The sequence below is a fragment of the Chinchilla lanigera genome, unplaced genomic scaffold (assembly GCF_000276665.1).
Source record: "Chinchilla lanigera isolate Chin_1 unplaced genomic scaffold, ChiLan1.0 scaffold00041, whole genome shotgun sequence".
Taxonomy (NCBI): domain Eukaryota; kingdom Metazoa; phylum Chordata; class Mammalia; order Rodentia; family Chinchillidae; genus Chinchilla; species Chinchilla lanigera.
This window is the reverse complement of record NW_004955442.1, coordinates 630,482-644,252: the sequence shown is the minus strand read 5'-3', so window position 1 is coordinate 644,252 and position 13,771 is coordinate 630,482. Positions and strand designations below refer to the sequence as shown.

General features: G+C 45.3%; 1 protein-coding gene across 2 annotated transcripts in view; it reads left to right on the top strand.

Annotated features, from left to right (window-relative positions):
- The window catches only part of Myh11 (myosin, heavy chain 11, smooth muscle), a 115,936-nt gene continuing 102,165 nt past the window's right edge, over positions 1-13,771 (top strand). Inside the window, exon 1 of one of the 2 annotated variants that reach the window (XM_005391067.2) lies at positions 1-106. The gene's annotated coding sequence lies outside the window, so the exon portion shown is untranslated. Of the gene's footprint in view, positions 111-13,771 lie in introns of both variants that reach the window. The other variant, XM_013517838.1, reaches the window with a different exon arrangement.

The following is a 13,771-nucleotide window of genomic DNA, read 5'->3' as shown; positions in this document are numbered from 1 at the left end:
ACCCGGAGTCCCTGGCTGGCGGGGAGATTTGGACGCCCCGGCCTGTTAGGTGTGCCAGATCTGAGCTCTCCATCCAGTTCCTTCTCGTCAGCCCCCCCGGGTGGAGGTCTGTAAGTACTAGGGGTCCTGCTGGGGCAGACTGGGTGGTGGGTTGGAGAGTCCGGCAGGGCATTCTACAGATCTCTGTCATCCTCTTATAAGGGCTGTGGCGAGGTCACTTACTACCCCAGCTCAGCCCAGAGTTCCCTCCGAACCAGCATTTCCCAAAGTTGCCAATGAGAAGTACCCGTGGTGTGTGCATATTAAAGATGCCAGTCCCTGGGTCCCACTGCAGTGCTGCTAGAAACTCCAGGAAAAACCAAAAACTGTACTTAAAAGTAAAGACCCGGAGCTGGGGATGTAGCTTGGTGGTAGAGCACTTGTCTAGCATGGATGAGGCCCTTGACTCCATCGACAGCCTGAAAAAACAAAACAGAACAACCCGGGATTCCCAGAATGCTCTTGTTATGAAGTGGCCCAACTTTGACCATCAGGCCTTTTCACTTTAATTCTAGGCATAAAAAAGTGCAACTTCACTTCGCTGAAAAGTCACTTTGCTAACACCCAGATGCACAAAGTGAGGCTGCACGCGGAGTTCAAAGCATCTGCTCAGCTGTGTTGAGAATGTGTTAAAAGCACACTGGGTGGGACACGTGCTCTGCAGAGAGGGAGTGTTTTCATCACACACATTGATAACCCCGGGGAGATATGGCTGGTTTCCAGAAGATAAGGTTTATTACAGTGCAGTTTTTTTCCAGACCCAATCCCTCCAAATTGAAATGAATGAGTAAATTAAAACTCACCCAGGTTCACCACAGGGGCCCCGGACACCCAGGTGGATGCCAAAACCCGCTTTTGCGCCCAGCAGCTAAGGTGCATTTGATACAATGATGCTGGGCTTCCCGCAGAGCCATCAGTACAAAGTTGCTCTCCTGGGGACAGAGGGACAAAGGAAAGTGTGCCTGCTCCTGGGGATTTTTGCCATTTTTGAAAGGCACCATTCAAAGCCATGCTTGTCAAAAAGCAAAAGAAAATATTTAGATGCCCAAGGTAGAAAGTGTTTAGTTATGGTGTTAAGAGCTGATAGCCTACATTGTGAACTGGACAGGCCTTGGCAAAGGGACTCAGGCTCATTGTGAGAAACTGCTTCATGTAGTTTTGTTTTTCTTTGGTGCAGGCGTTTTCATTTGTTTGGTTTACATAAGATGCTGTTTTAAAGTTGGTTTAAAGAAAGGGAGCTTGACAAAGCTGAACTGAAATCACAGATGGCAGGGTGTAAAATAAGACTGAGTGTCTTTGCAAGGAAAAGCCTTTCCTTGCTATTTTTTCTTCCAGGTAGCTTTTGCTGATGAACGCTTACGTGGCAGGTCCTGTGGCAGCATTTAACTTAAGTGATCTCATTTAGTCATTGCAATCAGTGTCTCACGATGCTTGTTTAATATGTATGGCAGCTGAGGCTCAGAAAGGTGAAGTGGTGTGGCCAGTGTCACACAGCTAGTAAGTGGTGAATCCCATTTCCTGGTCAGTCTGGTGCCAAGTTTATACCCTTGACCCCATCTTTTTGCTTTACTGAGCACAAAAAATTCTTATTGGAGTCAGGTCTCTGGTAGGAGCAAATGCTTCCAGCAAAGTAAATATTTATCATCATCTCTTTGAAGAAAACTTAAACTGACCTTTTGCAAATTTAACATAAAAAGCACTGCTTGTTCCCTAGAGGGGTGATGACCTGAGGTGGGCTGTCGTCCTCAGACCCCAAAACATGAACTTTCTGGGTCTCTTTTGAATAGCCTCCTGGGTTTGCCTGGTAAATACCATTTTTTATTATCACGTCTAAAATAGACATGCTTTTCCGTACAAGGTATTTGTTATGGATTTATCATTACTTTTCTGTGGGAGGGCTGAGATCGAAGCAAACATGCCCATGTATGGTAGCATTTTCCATGAGGCCGTCCCCAGCCCCCTCGCCAGTTGCCCAGCCTCACACTGCAGCCTTGCTGGTCGAGGCTCTGGGGAGTTCCCTGCCTTGTCCTTCTCTGGCAGGAACCAGTGGATGAGCCCAGAGGAGAGGACACTTGGGAAGAAAGGAAAATTATTTTTTCCTATCCCTTTTTACTGGGAAGTCTTACTTTTTGGTGGAAAACTATCTCCTTTTTTCCTCTGTGCATTGAATCTAAACAGGTGGAATTTATGCTTCAAGCCCCTCTGTGTAATTCTAAAATCATGTGTACATTAGATCTTTCTGGGAAACCAAGGCTGATTTTCAGTCCACTAGGATCATTGAAGGTAATAAGCACATTTAAAAATCATGGATGTTGTCCTCTGCAAATGTCAGTTTTCCCATCTGTAAAATGGGACTGCTGAGAATAGTCATTGGGTGGTGAGCACTTTTGCTGGGTGACTTGCTGAAGCCTTTCTAGGAATTCTTATATTATAAGATCCCTTTGGAGCAGATACTAATATCAGTGGCCCTGTTGACAAATATGGAGTCTCAGTAACTTGCTCAACAGCTCAACTAGGTGATGAGGAAGACAGGACTGTCCAAACCAAGTGCTTTCTAAGACCAGAGCAGAAGGAATTACCTTTCAGGGAGCATTAGCAGAGATGATGCATATGAAAGGTTTAGCATAGTGTGTAGCCCCTGACAAACTTTAGTGATGGTCATTTATTGCAAATATGACCAGAGATGTTAAGAAGCTCGCTTACTAGGTCAAAACATGATTTGCTCCGTGTCTCGGGGGATCTTTTTAGAGCTCATCTGCTCCTGGGAGAAGCCTGTCTGGCTTTTACACTGGCCCTTTGCTCCCTGCTTCTTCTCAGTGTCATCGCTGACTTTTAATCATATTCCCCATGGCCACACAAGGGAGGAAAGGGAATTTGAAAATGGCCAGGGGAGAATTTGGAAGAACTTCACAATGATCGAAGGATGGAGGCAGAAGCTGCCCAGCATTCTAGAAATGGGAGCCTGGGCGCCACTGGCTGGCGTCAGGGAGCCAGGGTCCTAGCCCCATCAAAGTCGCTAGGAAAGCACTGTGGGACCGGCCCGCCCCTGGCCGCAGACTCAGCCTCACCCTGTTGACTCCAAGTCCACTCTCTGCGGTCTGGGTCCGTACCTTTGAATTCAGTCAACCATGGATTGAAAATATGTTTTAAATTCCATCTGTACAGAACACATACCTATGTTTGTCTTGTCATTAGTCCCTAAGCCATACATGACAAACACTGTTTACATAGCATTTGCATGCATATTAGAAGTCATCTAGAGATGATTAAAAAATCTATGGGAGGATGTGTGTGGGTCATACGCAAGTACTATGTCACTGTATGTAGGGACACGAGCATCTGCAGATTTTAGGATCCACAGGAGTCCTGGCACCCATCAGCCATGGACGAGGAGGGGGATGACTGTACCTCTTCTTCCCCTCTTGCGGCAAAGCACACAGCAAAGGGCAAGACTCTCAGAAGGGGCTGGTGGCTAGGTCCATTCTCAGTCTCCAGAGAGAATCTCTTTCCGCTCTATTTCCCTCCCTCTCATTCTCCCACGCTTCCACGTGTAATCACCGCAAATGTATTCTTGTATAGTATTCTGAAATTTTTCCAAGTTAAAGTTTTAAACAAGTGCTGGCATTCTGTAAACTAATTTTTTTTGCCTAATTACATTCTCTTTGATATGTTTCTATATCTGCACATTTTGGCATTTTTCTATCTGCTGCATAGTACTCTTTTATGTGGAAGTATGACACCTTCCTCAATCACCTGTTAAAACATATCAGGTTTAGGGCACTATTTCTTTTTTTTTTTTTTTTTTTTTTTTTTTTTTTTTTTTTTGGTTTTTCTCCGGTACCGGGAACCGAACTCACGACCTTGCGCATGCCAGGCAGGCGCTTTTTGCCGCTGAGCTAAATCCCCAGCCCCAGGGCACTATTTCTTATATATAGTATTTTAGGGAATATCTTTGTACAAGTTGAATACCCTTCATCTGATATGCTTGGAACAAGAATGGTTTCAAGTTTTGGAATATTCTGTGGATATTTGAATATGTATGTGTGTGTATATATGTATATTTGTATATGTATATTTGTGTGTATACAGATGTCTATCTATCTACCTATCTATCATCTATCTATCTATTTATCTATCTATCTATCTATCTATCTATCTATCTATCTAATCTTGGTGATGGGACCCAATCACACATGGTAGGCAAATGCTTTACCACTGGACTACATTCTCAGGTCAGCTGTGAGTTAACTGTAATCTGTCACAGGTTATTGTGGAATTTTCTACTTGTGGTGTCATGTCAGCACTAAGAAAGTTTTGGATTTTCGCTTTTTGGATTAGGGATGTTCAACTTGTGCATCTATTTTTGTCTAATGTATGAGTTTAGCTGTTGGATAACCTCTCAGCCATGCAATTGCTAAGTTAGTGGGGATGTACACTTAAAATTAATACAGAGCATTAAATGGCCCTTGAAAGAACGGATTGCAACTTGGAACAGTCGCACACGCGATGGTATGTTTATTGTAAGCTGTGCGGTTCCAGAGTTATATGAACAAAACATGAGGGCCCCAACTGGCTGGTCCTCTCCTGTGCAGAAGGCCCTCTGCAGAGCGACTGTAACTCTTGCTAAGTTATTTAGCAAGATAGTCAAAGATATTTTGACTGGGAGGAAAAAATAATTTTGTTTTACTAATTAAAAGAGTTTCCTTCCAAAGTGACTGATGAAACAAGCAGGTTTGGAGGCACATGCTGCACATAATCCTTGTACTCTGGCAGGGTGAGGCAGAAGGGTGGCAAGTTCAAGCCCAGCTAGGGCAACAAGGCAAGAACCTGTTTAGAGCGTAAGAAAAAAAAATTTTTTTTAAGGGTTAGGAAAGTAGTTGAGTGCAAAAGCCCTAAATTCAATCCACAGTGCCACAAAAGGAAAAACAGGTATTCACACAAGTTAGGCAAATGTTAGGCCACAGTCGACCCCCAGGTTCACAGTTTAACTTTTCCTGGTAAGAGGAGGAGGCCTTCTTGGAGCCATGTTCTTGGGCTGATGTGGATGATGAGATGGCTGCTGTGTGGTACCAGGGAACAAGGGACAGATTTTGTGCTGAGTAAAGTGATTGTCAGATCTGAGCTCAAATCCTGACTCCAGCTTGGACAAGTGAAGGTTTTTGGTTTATCACCCTGTGGATTGAACCCAGGACCTTCACAAGGGGCTATGTGCCCAGATTGTTTTTATTTTGAGACAGTGTCTTGTACTAAGTTACCCAGGCTGGGCTTGAACTTGGGACACTTTTGCCTCAGCCTCCCAGAGTGCTGGGGTTACAGATGTGAGCCTGCACCTGGCTCTTCACTTCATCCTTGAGGACAGCACTTGTCTTAGGAAAACAGGGCTTACAAATAAGGCCCACTTCTCTGAACCCCCAAGAGAAATAGTGAGGTAGCATATGTAGGAAACTGCCCGAATTCATACCCAAAAAATCACACATAATAGCTGCGCGTGGTGGCGCACGCCTGTAATCCCAGCACTCGGCAGGCTGAGGCAAGAGGATCGTTGTGAGTTTGAGGCCAGCCTGGGCTGCAAAGCGAGCTCAAGGTCAGCCTGGACTGCATAGTGAGACCCAGTTTCAAAAAGACAAAAAAAAATAATAATAATAATAATCATACATAGTGGCTATTTTTGATAATAGATTTAGATCAATGTAGTGGCTGGTTTTAATAACAGACTTAGAGCCCAGATGGCCTCTGGGGACAGCCTGGGCCTGAAGGACAAGTGTACCCAGGCTCAGCCCCTCTTCCAGGGGTGCCCTGGTGGCTCCTTCCGGCTCGTGTGTGTCCAGCAGCTCGGGCTCAGAGAACATTCATCTTGCCTGTGTGGCATTTAAAATCCAAGCAATAATTGAAGATCTGGTCTCAGTCACCCTGTATCACTCTCCCACCCCTGTGGCAAGGTTTGAATTTGTCTCTGGTGCAAAATCTTGAACTGGTGGCTTGGAAGGAAAGTCCCAAGGGCAGCTGGTAATGACTGGGCCTGGCAATGTGCCACTTCTACACTCCGGGCTCTCAGCGATTTCATTCACAGGTCCTTGATGCTGAAGCAGAGGGGGCAAGGTCTTTTACCTCTCGAGTTCCTCCAGAGTCACCCAGGGCAAGGCAGAGCTGGGATTGTAGCTGGGGACCTGAGGTCTTCCAGAGACTAATGTGCAGCTTGTGGTGCTGAAAGAATGAAGCAGCGGTTGTTGGAAAGGAAGCCAGGAATGGGCCCCTGACCGACACTTGTACATTTTTCAAACGTTGCTAATGGCAGTACAGGCAGAGTTCTTTGCTTTCATTCAAATGCTCAGGCCAGGCATGGTGGTACACACCAACGAGCCCAGCTACTCAGGAGGCTGAGGCAGGAGGATCACAAGTTCAGGACCAATATAGGCAATTTAGGGAGATCATGTCTCACAATAAAAGGTTGGGGATAGTGCCATGAGTTCAGTTTCCAGTACAGCGGGGGTAGGGGTGGGGGGTTAGCCCTTCATCATGAATGGTTCTTAGTGTCTCTCAGTTCTGGGGAATAATCCTGGAGATGTCCTTTCAGCCCTCGGGATGGGTGCAGAGTGCAGGACCTGGGAGACGCGGGGAGAATGTGGCTGCAGGGAAGGACGGAGCAAGGTGGTGGATGCAGTCTCCGAGGTCAGCCTCTGGTTTGATGTGTTCTTTACCTGGCTGACTTAGTCCTCGGGGCTCCAGGTGCAGGTTTCCTGGGTGGTGGTTGCCCTCAGCTTTAGTTATCTCCCCCAAGGTAGCTTGTTTTCACTGTAAATCTCCACTTCTCAGCTGGGACCAGGTTTTCCCTGCAGAGGCCATCTGGCATCTGGGAACATGCTTCTCATCATCATGGCTTGGGGAAGGGGGACCACTGGCATCGAGTGGTTTGCTGCTGGGCTCCTATAATGCATAGGATGGTCCCCCACAGAAAGACCCGTCAGGCCCCAAATGTCAGCCCCAAACAGGGTTGAGAAACCCATTATAAAGTCAGCACTGCAGCAGGGAGCAGCAGGCTAAATGTCACTTTAATTCAACCCAGAATCCCTGCTGCTGGCCCTGTGTTCTCCAGTGGCTGCTGCATGTTTACAGCTCAGGCTCTGGATAGGCCCCCGCTCTGCCCGCCTCCTCCTTCTTCCCCCCTGCACCTCCTCTACTGCCTGACCTGACACTCTGCCTTACCAATACTATCCCAAGTTTGTAAAAACTCAAGGTTCTGGGTGCATGCTGAGACAAGTCTACCCAAGAAAGCTAACCTACCTTGAGCCTTGACTTCACCAGGACTGATTCAGGATGTGTCCCTTGTGGTCTGTATTCCTCTGCAGAGAAGGTGGATAAGGACCAGAGGTCTGAAAATGCATCTTCATTCAGATTCCACCATAACTAGCCATAGAGAGATGGGCAAGTCATTTGATTTCTCTGAACCTCAGTTTCCTCATTTGTAAAGGAGGGCTAGTGTCTCTTTCAGGGTGTTTAGAGATTAAATGAGAGCATAGCATGATATGGCAGCTACTGTTGGTACTACTGGTAGGGCTCACGGAATTTTCTCCAGGGCAGATATGTGGCCAAGTCATTTGCGGAGCCCAGGTTTGCAGGCATCAAGGAGCTTTTGGATTTCAAGATTTGCCAGGAGCTTGGATGTCCTAACATGAGTTCTGCATGGTAGTGAAGGGGCAGGCCGTATGGGCTGCCTTCCTAGTGGATTTGACATCAGTACTGTGTCTGAGAAGCTTTGCAACCACCCTGTCCCACTGCACCCCCAATATATCAGAGAATCAGGGTTCCAGGAATCCCAGTGTGGGAAATGCCACTATTGCAGCATCTTATCATATCCAGTTTCCTTGACCCAAGCGACTTTCACACCCATAACTGTCAGAGGCATCAAGGCCCGCAGAGTGCCAGCGGTGCTCATGCTTATTAAAGGCAGAGACTGAATCTTTGCACTTGATCTTGTTTGTGCTTTTGCATCCCAGATTAGACAAGGTTCCTGGAAGTGGGAATCTGCATATCCTTTCTTCTTTTTGTTGAATCTTTTGCTATTTTTTTTCTGATTTTTCTTCTTTCTTGCAGTGCTGGGTATGGTATTATTTTTCATTAGTACCTGTTTGCAGTACATAATGATTACATTTATCATGAGGAGTTGGTATGTGTACATATCACAGATTAATTCTTCTTTTTTTATCCCCCCTCCTTCCAGTTCTTCGTCCCCTTCCCATCTACAAAAGCTCCATTTTCATCATCTTTTTCCTTCTCATTCTTTTTAAAAATCCCCCCCTCCTTCTTTTGTTCTCCCATACATTTGAAAAAGATCCCCCTACTTCTTATTTATCTTCTGTTTTGTGCTCTCTCGCTATATATAATATATATATATATATTGAATTTCTCTTGTAAAAGAAATTATTCAATACTTAAGCTTATGTGTCTGACTTATTTTACCAAATATTATGGCCTTAAATAGCATCCATTTACCTATGAATGCCTCAAGTTTATCTTTCTTTATCCCAGCCCTTTTAAAATAATCTTATTTTGAACAGATTCTTACTAAATTGCCCAGGTGAGACTCAAACTCAATGATCCTCCTGCCTCAGGCTCCCTCTGTGCTGGGATTACAGGTGCCCAGGTTATTTTCTTTTCTGATTTTTAAGGCAACATATTTGTAATGCAATTAGAACTCACGTAGTTATAATCCTGCTCAGAATAAGTAAAACTCTGAGCCCTTTGGTCTGATTGGCTACTTTTGGAAAATAATATGCAGTGATTGCATAATGTAAATATACTCAACACTACTGAGCTGTGTGCTTACATGTTTAAGGTAGTACATTTCATTAGGTGGATTTTACTCCATTTAAAGAGAAACAAGAAAGAAGTGTGTTTTGCATGCAGAAGAATATACCATGAGCCTGCAGCTTGATGGATTTCCCCAAGGTGACTGCCCTCAGACCAAGCAAAAATACATCAACCAAGCATGATGGTGCTGCCTGTAATCCTAACACTCTGGGAGGCTGAGGCAAGAGGGCTGCAAGTTCCAGCCCAGGCTGGGCAACTTAGTGACAGCCTGACCCAGTCTGAAAATAAAATCAAAAGGGCTGGAGCTACAGCTCAGTGCAAAGGCCCTGGGTCTCATCCTTAGTACCTGAAGGAAGGCTGAGAGAAATCACAACCTCCCTGATGTCCTGTCTTTCCAGTCCCTTTGTCCCGAGGGTTATTAGTCCATTATCCAGGCCTCTGCCCCCATAGACTTATTTTCTCTGATTTTGGACCTCACGTAAGCTGAGTCACAGTCCTTTCTGTGTCTTCCTTTTTGTGCTCAGGGTCTTTTGTGGGGTTTATCCTTTGTGTGCTATGAAATCGTGGCTCCCGCAATCTGATCTGAGTCCATGCTGAATGTCTGTTATGTGCCAGGCGCCTTAGAAGGCTGGTTAATGTATTCAGAATAATCTCCAATAAAAGAGAGGTAATAGGAAGTAGGGAGATACCTCTTTCTCAAATGGGAAGGGGATCAAGAGGTGGAGGGAGGGGGAGAAAGGGAATGAGAAAAAGCATTCCGACGCGTTGTGTACATGGACCAACTCACCACGAAGAATGTAAACGTTACGTACTGCAAATGTGGACTAATAACAATATCCCACGGAGCCTTTGATAAGCCGGCCCAGCCTGCGGGGGAGGTCAGTGAGCACAGGCTCCAAAGAACCTAGGATCAGAGCCCAGCTCGGCCACTTGCTAGCTGTGTGACCTTGGACAGAGCCCCTCAGCTCTGAGACTTGCTCTCCCAATCTGTAAGGTAGACTGCATCTCTCAGGCTGTGCTGATGCTGCCTGAGTGCTCCAGCCCAGGCCCTAAGGGGTCCGTGGGTGTTAACTGCCACTGTGAGCATTCAGAAAACTCAGCCCTGTGAGTGCCCTTAAGGCCTGGTGGGAGACAGTGCAGGATCGGCACTGCTTTCAAGTGGAAGACAGTTTGGTATTTTTGTCGGTGTGTGTGTGTGTTTCTCAGCATGAGGAATTGGACCCAGTGAGCACCACTGAGCCACATCCCTATCCTTTTAAAAATATTTTAAAAATTATGAGACAGCGTCTTGCTAAGTTGCCCAGGCTGGCTTCAAACTTGAGATCCTCCTGTTTCAGCCTCCCAAGTACCTAGGATTACAGATGTGTGTCCCCATGCCATCTTGATTTTACATAGTGATATTTTTCCTGTTAAGAACAATGTCAAATGTGCAAAAGCAGAGAGAGCAGTATTGCACTATCACTCAACTCCAGCAATTAGCAATATTGAGAGCTGCTCTCACTTCATCTTTACCCAGTTCATCCACTCCCTGCTCCATGCTAAGCCCCAGGTGTCTCCCTTCATCCAAAATCCTTCACGGTGTCTCTAAATGGAAAGGACCTTAAACATGCAAAATCACGATACCACTTTCATACCAAGGAATTTAGGATATTCTTCAGCGTAAAAGGCATCAATGTCAAATTTTCCTGCTTACCTCGTAATTTTTTTCTTTTTGTTTTTTGAGGGTATGCTTTCAAATACGATTTTATTTTTTCTAACAGTCATATTCCATTTTGCCAAGTTTTCCATGTAAGGGATGGCTCTTCCTTCCTTTCCTTCTTTCCTTTTTTTATTTTATTTTTTGGCATGATACTAGAGGTTGAACCCAGGGCCTTCACACTGAGCTTCTCCAGCCCTTATTTTATTTTTATTTTGAGAAAGGGTCTCTCTAAATTGCCCAGGCCGGCTTTGAACTTGTGATCTTCCTGCCTCATCCTCCCTTGGGGCTGAAATTACTTTTTAAAATGTACAAGGGGCCACCTCTGGCATTATGGGGCTGTGGCGGTGTCTTTCTCTGCTGTGCTGGCTGCCTGCCTTCTGCCTGGGACCCCGCGCGCCCAGTGGAGAGGCTGTGGCCGGGCACAGGGTGGCAGGCCGGGTGCAGCCCCCGATCGAGCTGGGAGCGGCCCGCGGGACCCAGCATTCTGTGGCCTGCAAGCCTTCCAGCCTCGATGAAGAGGCGGTGGCAGCACTGGCCCGCCTGACATTCCTCCTCCCCGCAAACCAACACAGCCACTCAGCCGGCCACACACCCACGGCTTTCGGGGGCCGGGCACCTTGGTGAAACACACTTGCAGACTACAAGTGGCAGAACATAGCGATAGATGATGAACTAGAGAAAAGGAAGACTCCCAACCCATCTGGCAACCCTGGCCGGCTCTCAGGAGCTACCGAACCCGCACGGTCCCCAAGTCAGACCGTGGGTGCAACAGCAGCCAGCCCAGGGAGACCTGCAGGGGGTGCTGCCGTCTCCTTGCCCGGCCACGCCCGGGGAGCAGAGCTGGGATAACCCCGAAGCTTCTCGGTTTTATTTCGACGGTCATAATTTGAGAGCCTGGGATTTCCAAATCTGTTCTTTTGTTTTTCCCCCGCCTCTGCTCAGAAGCTGCTCTGTGCTTACGGATGCTCAGCAGGGCCGCTGTGTGCGTGCCCAGGTTCCAGCGACACCTAAGGGAATCATTTCTGCTTTTCCTCTAGAGTTGGGGCTGTGTCTCGTGTTTCAGTACTGCTTTGGGGTCGCTTCACATGGTGTTATGTCCTAAACCACTGAAACCACTACACGTATTAGCTTGTGAGGTAATATAAAGATATGATAGAAGGTATTTTTAATGGAGCAAAAAAGCAAACTAATGCGTCAGGATTACTTGAGGTAAGGGCTGTGTAAGTTTTCACATTTATTTTCATGAGACAATACCCAGCCTTTTGTATGCCTCGGAGTTTGCCTAGACTTCAGATGTTAATAACGTAGTGTTCTGAGTTCAAGCAGCTTATTCATCTACATGGCATTAACTGATCTTCCCATTATTCTCTAAGGCTTGCCATTCAGCAGTGATAGGTTATGTATTTTTAAGTTACCTAGGAACATAGATACCAAACACTAGGAACAGCTCAGCGGCACAGCGCCTGCCTGGCAAGGGCAAGGTCATGAGTTCGATTTCTGGTACCGGAAAACAACAACAACAACAAAAATACAAACAGTTCATATTGACAAAAAGTTAAACTATCTTTTAAAACCTGCAGTTACATTTTTGGTAAAATACAGTATATTCTGACAATAGCATATTTCATGTAAAAAGTAATATTTTTACGGTCTGTGTGTAACTACAGTCACTAATTTTTGCCTTTCACATACTTAGTTTTAAAGTATTATTTTTAAAACATTTATTAGTATTGCTTATTTATTTGGATTTTGTTTTTTTAGTTTCCCTGAGAAATTGTCCTATTGGATTAACACTTACTATGTTTTTAGATTTATATCTACCAAAGGACACAAACTGAGTGGTAGGCTGTAAAACTGGTATAAACAGAGTGTGGTTTCCTGTCAGAACCCAAATGCTAAGGAATGTAGGAATCCATTTATGCATGAAACGTGCAAAAAGGGTTTTTGGTCTAATTAAAAATCCTACTATGGCTCCTGGGTACCACTTCAGCCAAAACAAAAATTCCCCCTGGTAATACTTACTTTAGAAGCAAGGTAGAAAAGGGAAAGACAAGTATGGGCAGTATTTATAGCAGGAACAAAAGAAATCTTTCTCCCTTTCTGAAAGGAGTATTCCTAATTAATATGTTTTTATTTATTGAGTTTGTTCTGAAAATATTATAAATTTTCAATTTGAAAAAATCCCACTAAACTTTAAAGTTATAATGTTTATACGTGTGATAGCAAATGCTTTTGAGATTAAAATGTAGATGTGAAGGACCCAAAATTTTTAAAAGGGCAAAAAAATAAAAATGTACAACACACTTTTATTTCTGATTGCCTGTGAGGCCAGTGAGTGTGTGTGTGTGTGCGTGGTGGGGGAGGAGAGTTCCTCCCTGCCTCTCCGTGTATATCCCTTACTGCACTTGTTAAACTTTTTCATTAAGGAAAATTTGAAACGGGCAAAAGGAGAGGCTGATTTCTCCACTCTGGTGGTTAGCAACCCTGAGACTGATCCTGCCTCGGTGCACCCTCCTCCCATTTCCCTTTGCTGGCTTCAAGTCTCTGTCAGTGGAGTGACACAAGCTGCAGGGGCATCTTACCAGAAACAAGGGCTTGTCAAGGGGTTTCGGAAGAATCTGCCACAGTTCCTCCTCTGCCACAGTTCCTCCTCTGTGTCATGCAGAGGGAGCCCTTCTGTGACTGCTAAGAAGTAAACCCAATGAAAATGTCCACCAGTGGTGAGTGGTCCGCATCAGAAAGGAGCAGTGCAGTCTACAGAAAGGGAAAGGATCTAGAAACAAGGCGTCAGGCTTCGCTGGTTAATTTAATCCCAACAACCTGGGAGGTGCCCGTTATAGCCCCAGTATTAACGCCTGAGGAACTGGAGCTCCAGAGATTTACACGAATTACCCCAGAGCACCCCTTTTGAGGCTCAGTCTGATTCCTGAGTCCAGGGAGCTTCCCCTGATTGCGGGTTGTGTTACCTCCAAGAAAGGATAGCAATTGAGACCCTGTTGGCAGCAATCTGCATGTGCTGGCTTGATTCAAATGCCTGCAATCTGAAATGTCCACCCCTGCTCGCTGGTCGTTTTCTTAAGTCCCCTTTAATCTATATGTGTCTGTCCTTTTAGTTTGTAATTTACTTGGTAAAGAAACTAAGTCATTTATCCTACAGTTTCTCCCTGTTCTTTCTTTCTTTCTTTCTTTCTTTCTTTCTTTCTTTCTTTCTTTCTTTCTTTCTTT